Raw genomic sequence first — 8,734 nt, 5'->3', positions numbered from 1 at the left:
TTTTGATTGCTGTTTTTCTTCAATTAAGGGAAGTTTTTTTTTGGGTGCATGCCTTGGTACTGACATTTTGACTAAGACTTGTACTCTAGAATCAAATGAGCTGTATTGTATTGTTAGTATTTTTTTCTTTATTGATATTGTGAAAAATTTCAACACTTCGTCATTATTGAGCGATTATAGATAGGAAGGATAAAAATATGACAGTTTATAGAGAGTCACCCACATCCATACATACATTTATACCTTTGCAAGAATCATTTCCATTTTTGAAACCATCTGATTTCTGTGTAAATTTCTAACAAAACTTACTTACTTACTGACGATGTAAATACAAGTACATTTACTATGAATTTATTTGTATTTATACACTTTCGTTAATACAAATCTTCCTTGAAGCATCGGATAATGGGGAGACCCCCCATATCATGAACTAAGGTATAAATTAATTAATTATGTGTATATATGTACATATGCTAAAAGAATCAAGAACCAGATGAATGCTGTTCAAATACATTTCCTTTTTTTTAGATTGTTGATACACATTAAAGAAAGTGAAAGCCGTGGCGTGGCGGCTGTCAATCATTTAGCAAATTAAACTTGAAATTAGTAGATGGAAAATAGAATTAACAGAAATATATCAAATTTCAATGACTGTAAAATTTGCATAAATCCATAAAATCGAATTCTACGTTAACGGTTAAATGTTTCTTAGTACACCACTATGTATGTATGTATATAAGGATGGTCCTTAAATGTAGGAAGCAAATCTTTACATCAGATTTCCCAAGCCTCAAGCCCTACATCGATTCTACTATAGTCAAAGATATCTCATGTAAATTTTGGTCCCGATTGGGGACGGTTAAGGCGTGTCGCACAGGGGGCAAAGTTCATATTCCTATACCTTCGACTATGGTAGTATCGATTTTAGGTATTCGATGAAAAAAATAATAATTTAAATTCTTTGAGTGTCTATAGAGGAATCTGTACTTTGCCCCCTGTGCGACACGCCTTAACCGTCCCCAATCGGTACCTAAATTTATATGTGATATCTGTGAACGTGGTATTACTAATTGAAGGGGTGAGACTGAAAAAATCTTTGATTTTATTTTTTTAAGGACCACCCTAATGTATATAGACACATTTATGTGTTATTAAGTCCGAAACATCTGTATAGCAACAAACTTCGAAGAAATTGATTATTTATGCCAAATGTAATATGTAATTTGTATGTAAGAGGAATGTGAAATGAAATTTAATTAAATTAAAGAACAAGGCACAAAGCAAATGAAAATTCTCAATAAATACATAGACACAAAGGCGAAAATTTCACTGATATCCGACGCCAACGAAAGGGAAAATAAATCGCGCGCTGCTAAGGCTTTTCAATCATTGAATTGAATTGAAATATTGCGCAAAAACAAATGGCTGCTTAAACAGAAACGTACATTTGCGACGATGGTTTGAATGGAAAATTGAAATGATAAAATTGCCTGGCTTTAGAGTGCTTTCAAGAGCATTATCGTACATACATACATCCAAATTCTTAGCCGCCAAGGGGATATACAAATAAATCTTATTCGCAATTTCAGTGGATGGATGATAAATATCATGAATATTAAGTAAGTTCTATTCAAAACTGCAATGGAAACACCTGAAAGAATTTTAATGAGGGTAATTGATAAAGCTCTAATAAAAATACATATAGACAGGAAAGAGTAGTGACCAGCAGTTTATATGTAGTTGAATGCTTTGCAAAACAAAGTTCGCCGTACACCCGTGAGCCTAAAGTATTTTTGTGAAGCATTTTCGAAAAAAATTTAAGTTTTTAAGGTCAACCTAGGGGTCGCCTATTTAAATTTTTCGGTGACCCCTATATACATTCAATAATGAAATGAATTGCAGATGGGCAACAAAAGAGGTCATTAGCGTGTTTGGGTACCCCAAAAATCACATACGCTTCAGGAGCAATCATTTTAAGCCGACAACTTAACTGCAGCATTTAATTATGATTAGCTAGGTGGATGGGCATAAATGAAATGGCTAAATACCTTAAAAATGGGGACTTTAGATTTCACAGCCCTCTCCATAGAACGGCACGATGGAGAAGAACTCTTTTTTCCTCTTTAAAGTTCTTGCCTTCGGAGCAGCATCTTAGAAAAGACACGCCGAGATTTATCGAGACTGTGTGAAGATACGTTATCTTTTATCATTTACAATACAGTTTCCCCTCCTAGTCGCTGTAAACTGTTTTGTTGAACCATATGTACAATGCGCAAATCTTCAAGTTGTAACCATGGCAATTCCGCATGAAACGCTGTTTTAACTCTTCTTTGCTAATTATAACTGATACATATCGTTACCTTAATATAGAACGGCCCTATCTCACATCGTCGCTGAAATACAAAAAGCCGAAACTAAGCAAAAACCAAAATTCCCGCTTTAATGGATTATAATGTATTCCATCGAATTAAGTGTCCCACAATCATTTTAAGCAATAAAAAATTTTAGTCAGTTACGGCTTTTTTGCATTTCAGCGACTCATATAGAGTTAGGGCCTTTCTATATTAATGTAACGATATGTATGTACGTATGAATATAGAGTAATCATTTAGCTGGAAAATGTGTGACACTCAGCTACTTTTAACAAATTCTGTATAAATAAGCTCTAGCACTTTCTTTATGCCTCACTAATCAATTCGTTAAATAATTTTTAAATCGAACCAAACTTCACCGAGTGGTTCAAAGCAAAAAACAACTTTTATGAATTTGTGCGCAGGGTATAAAAAGCTAGGTAACCTAACCTAACTTGCATAAGCTGCTTTAAATATATATGTATCTAAGTTACCACACACATCCATCTCATCCAAAATCAATAGTAAACTCCTATCTCTTCTACTTGCAGGGTTGTATCAAGGTATCATATGATTTTATGGTAGATCAAACAGACCCAGACCTTTATAATGCCTACTCGCGAACTGAGTCGCATGAAGCAGGACGGAACTCTGCCAAACCTCTCTGCTTGGCGGACGACCCCGCAAAACTAAAAGCGCTTCTAAAAAGAAATCAGCAGAAGCAACAATAGTCGCCTCAACACTTGTTACCGCGCCACCGAGCTCCTCTAAGGCAGCAGTTACAACCGTTCCTGCCCAAAATAATACCACGGTATTGCTATAGTGGTACGGAAAGTCCATTGGTTGGTGTCTCTTACAAAAGCGAAACGAACCAAGAAGCCTGCAGTGCAAACACCGAGCGTCCTGTAATCTCTAATAGTAAACTCACCCCCCTTCCCCCCCTGTGATCGATGAAATAGCTTAGCACAGCTCGTCACATTGAAAGATATTTGAAGCTTGAGATGAGTGTCGGGGCTAGAGCTTGGGTACCGAGAACACCAATGGAACCATTGGAAACCTAGGAGATGCCTCAAAAGTTAACCCAGCTAAATCAATGCACAATTGGAGAGTGCTCAATACGGATGAAGGGTTTTTTTTTGCGGGAAACTTTAGTTTCGATTTTCATGATTTGTGAAAGATGGAAAATTTTTGTCAGTTCTTGCGATATTTTAGAAGGAAGTTCGACGCTCTCGTCTTATGAAAATTATGAAAAATTCTTATAAAAAAGGGCAAAATACGCCCCTTTACCATCGTCACGCATTCTCGCACCATCCGGTTGTCTTGAGGAAATTTGTCTATTCAATTGAAGAAATTTTACAGTGGGTGGGTGTCACTGTATGGGAAATACCGATCGCAGCACCATCGCATAGTTGTCCCCTATCTAGTGAGAGGGGAACAAAATTCAATTTCTCAGAAATGGATGAACCTATCGAAAACACAAATTTTGCACATTAGTTCCGCTCACCTTTTAGGTTAGTTAGTAGGTAATATGTTGTAAGTTACACCCACCGCTAACGCAAAGATTTTTCTTAAACTTGTTTAATTGATGTATGTGGATAAAATGTGAGCCTGATAAAAAGTCTTGGTGAAAAGCATACAAAAAGCTCGTACTCGTACGTGTAAAGCAGATTTTAAGAGTTAAAGATCAAAGCTATCTATTTGTATGGAGTCTGTAGCTCCGCAACATAAATTCTAAATCCCGCCTGATCAAAACCAAATCAAGTTTTTGAGATTTTTTTTAAGTTAGTTTATCAAAGAAAAGAATGCAATAGCAAAAGGGTCCTGATTTGTATTAGAGCAGTTATAAGTCAGTCTTGGGCTACCATCGAAGCTTTTGTCTTTGGTAACTGCGGCAAATTCGATATGTGTATGTACATTGTACATATATGACCCCGATGGAAGAAGAAGTCTGTTTAGGGATGACACGATAAGAGTAAATACAAGTAGATACTCGATACTTTTCGTTCGATACCAAGTAATTTTGGTATCGATAATTTTGAACCAAGTACTGAGTAGATATCGAAAAACAAATACTCGCATCGAAACCCGATACTAAGGCAAATTTGGCTTCGCCAATTTTCCTTCCACTGTTATTTCTAAGCGCATTGTTCTTTATGCCTGCTTAATTGCCTGCAAAAACCGCGAGAAGGTGACAAGCCGATATAATGCAAATAATATACTCTCCAAACGGCTTCACCAAAGTCGATATAATGCTGCCCAACTGTTCGAGTGGAAGAGTAAACTGGATGAATGCTTAGTACAGACGTTTCATCACAATATTAAACTCAATGCGTAACTCTATTAGACCCCGTTCACATGACAGGCGCAACTTATGACCTAAAAAAATTAAATTTTACTTGTTTAGGTCATACGGAATACCTTCGTAGGTATTGATACTTTAGATCCGATATTTTTAAGTATCGATACTTTTTTTCGATACTACTTCCAAGTAAAAGTATCGATACTTGCATGGTATCGTTTCATCCCTAAGTCTGTTAATTAAATCTTCTTTGTTATTTTTCGCGTAGCTTTTCTGGTATGGCGTTGCCTAAAGGCTTTTATATTTTTATTATTGGCTTCAGCTACCTCTTCAGAATGTTGCCAAATCCAGAGAAGTGAATTTTTTATCACATCTATTCCGTGAATCAAAATTTTATGCACAGTTGCAGGAAGCTAATACCATGGATATGTCTTGACCAATTGGTCAGCTTTGAGGATATCAGCTGACATTTTATAATTATTAAAATACCTTCTGGCATAGTTGAATTGCCACTTCCACCAGCGAAATTTGCCGATACTTTGCAATCCACATTCTTGCCATCGAAAAGCTTCAAAATGGTTTCCATCGTGCTCGGAAGCCTAACACCCTTGTTGCCTTCGTACAAATACCATGTTTAAAAAATATGGCTTTGTGCAAATTTGAAATTAATGTAAAAATCTGAAAAAAATACTCAAATTATATCTACAATCTTTAATGGAAAATAAAGTTGTATCGTAAATTATCAGTGTAATAAGAACATCTCTGGCAACAATGCAAATATTTTTTTGATAGGCTAGTTGGGTTTAATTGATAGTCAAAGAAATCGGGAAAAAAGGGAAGAGTATATAAAAAAGTTTTTTAACATTACATTTAAAGGAACTAAAATCTGCTTATAAGACCTGGTTCTGAGCGGTCCATACATATTAAAAGTTGAAATGAAAATACGAATGCTTCAAAATTGCGTTCGTGAAAGTACTAAGAAATAATCACCTTCTTTGCCTAAAACATAAAACATACCTGTTTTTTGAGTTTCTATCGTTATTTGGATTGTGTTTAACATTTTTCACATCAAAATTACCGTCTAATTTCTCAAATACCTATAAATGGGCATTCAACATTAAACGTCGATCTATTTGCTATAAAAAGGCATTACTGAAATCCGTTTTTGAAAAACCAAAATTTTTTACGTGTGTATCGGTAGAGCGCCTTGTATCTAAAAGAGTCAGGAGGAGGTCGTATTTCTGAATTTTTAGGGACATTTTAGCCTTCCATCCTCGATTCCTTACTTTATTTTTATTTTGTAAAGATTAGAGCAGGGGTGTGCCGGATAGAGATAACCGGATCCGGCAATCCGGATACTATGTAAAACTAAGAGCCGGATTCGTAACACCACCTTATATAAATTCGCCTTGGTAGTAGCAATAGGGCAGCTCATTTTTTTTTTCAAATTACGGTGATTACTGTGCCTTGCAAAGGATGCGTCCATACCTCTGGGAAGGTGCAGAAATTTTTTGTTCATGCGTTAATCAGACTCCAATGGAATGGGCTACAAAACTGCATACCCGACATTTTTCTAAAAATTCTGATTAAAAATTTTAAAATTTTGATGAAAATTTTTTGAAGTTGAATTATTTTTGTGAAATTTGTGCAAGCTTTGAAACTTTTAATTACATATGCATGTGGCTTCTGTTATAAATTGAATCATATTTTCAGTGAAAATAATTAAAAATAAATAAATAAACATAATAAACAACAACAATAACAATAAACATAAGTTACAAACAATATCATTTTGAATTTTGGTTTTAAATCTTTGACCTTAGCTGTATGTATAAATATGTATTTTAATTTTAATTAAAATTATTTCCACTATACTTATTTCAACTTCCATGTCAATTACTGTAACGTTGACAATAAATGCAGCGCCCCTTCCGAAGCCAAATGCCATTGCCACACAAACTGTGCAATGAATACGAGTAGTATAAGACATTCTGTGACAACAAGCTGACACCAATAACAGCAAAAACAAAGCGGCCCTCCATGTAAGGCCAAGGTTGATGGTAATATTTACAATTCAGTTCCTTTGCCATAACTAAGAGCCTAGTAATTTTCCATTACCTCACACTTCGCCCCTACTTCTCTTCAACGCAAATGGTTTTACGTGTCTACATAGTAATTATACAATTTTTATTTATGTATGTACTACATATCTATCTTTCCTATGCGATTTTCGTCATCTTCATTTTCCCCTCGTTCAGCAGTGTGCGGTATGTAGTATGAATTTGCCATCGCTGGGGAATACTACTTGCATTAAGATAGTAAAGTTGTCATTAACTGTGAAACGTGCAGCGGCGTTAAATTTAAAATTTTCCACCATTTGGCGAGATTTTCGTTTTACGTACGGCTAATAAAAAGAAAAAGCGGAATAATGCAGCTAGTGACGATTATACTGTACAACACAAAAAAATATCAAGGTTCTTACAACGGATTCTACATAGTTGAGGGGACTGAGGGGGATGATGAAAGGGGGGTCAAAGTCCATCTTTTGCACATTCTAAATGAAATCGGCATAGAAAAGCATGTGGTCCTAAATTTTAGGCATACGATAATATTTTTTAACCCTCCAACTCCTCAGTAGGTGAAGGATAAAAAGAGGAAGAGAGGATGAAAAGAGAAATCAGTTAAACCATATCTGCCGTGGGGTCTGTCACTTAGAGAAATCCCACAGGATTCACACTTCTACGATAAGACTCATAATCAGCTATGCATCTTTGATGGGAGATACAAGACTATCAATCAATAGCATGAGAAATACTTATAATGCTTGCCATACTTCAAAGAACGTTCGGCAGTGTACTGTAAGGGAGCTTTCCCTACAACACCTGGAGCTGCTCTGGATGTACTGCTAAATCTACTTTCACTTAGGGTACGCGGCGTATGAGTAACATTCTTTCGTGCTCAATTTTAATACAAATCGACTGCTGAGGTCGATCTTCCAACCTATCTCGGCAGCCAGTTCGAAAACGCCCTATCTAAAAAAAGTTTTCAAGAACGCCCTATTTCAGAATTTTATTGAAAAACACTCTATCTCAGAATTTGGTTGAAGAACTCCCCCTATGGCACAAATGAAATAGAAGAAACATGAAACAGCATAGAATTTTAGATGTATTTAATCGAGCTATTTACTTGTCGGATCCTAAAAAATCACTATTATACCTCAAAAATTGTTTGAAATTCCGTAAAGAAATTAAAAATGTTCCAGACGAAATTCAAAGAATTTTCATGAGGTTATATGTTTAAACCTTATGAAATTCACGCAGAATTCATGTTATTACAGTTTATGAATTGATTTATGTTTTACAGAGCTACTACAAACCATGATGCTGATGGTGTTGAAAACAGAACCATGGAAATATATTTTTGATATTTAGCTATGTTTAAATCAGATTTTTTTTTTTAGTTGACCATTGACCTCGGGATTCACGATGGAGGAATTTATTTTTAACGAATCGAAACAGTTTGGCTCTTTTTTAGCGATCCTTGGAGTTTAAAATACTATTTCATTTAGGTCTCTATTAATTTTTTGCTTTTATATATATATTTATTTTTAGTTGATCTTGGAATTCAAGGCAAAGAAGCTTTTTAATCTGCTTGGTTTTATTCGTAAATCGTGCAGCTCGGCCAAACACTAACATATTGTGTAAGCGCCAATCCAATATTATTATGTTTACTTGACGTGCCAATAAATTTTAAGCAACTGACTTGGGTTAGACTTAGAATATTCAAACGATTTACATAACTACAAAGCGTTAAATAACAGTAGTTATTTTTACTCCCTTTATTTGCATTGCCTATTAGTTAGCAATTAGCTATTTTATCAATTTAAGAACTCGTGTTTCGAGAATTAACAAACTCAAGTTGTGGGCGATGCGGACAAATCTACACTTTAACGATCTATTACGAAACTGTAAAATACGGAAGCAGCTAAAAAAAAATGAGTAAACAAATATTTATGTAGCTCCCACAGCTTTTGCTAGTTGTTTGGATGATCTTCTCATTTCCTCCATTTGTCATACAAAAGGAG

Source organism: Rhagoletis pomonella, unplaced genomic scaffold, assembly GCF_013731165.1.
Source record: "Rhagoletis pomonella isolate Grant_MI unplaced genomic scaffold, Rhpom_1.0 Rhpom_scaffold_00002, whole genome shotgun sequence".
NCBI lineage: Eukaryota > Metazoa > Arthropoda > Insecta > Diptera > Tephritidae > Rhagoletis > Rhagoletis pomonella.
This window is presented reverse-complemented; position numbering follows the sequence as displayed.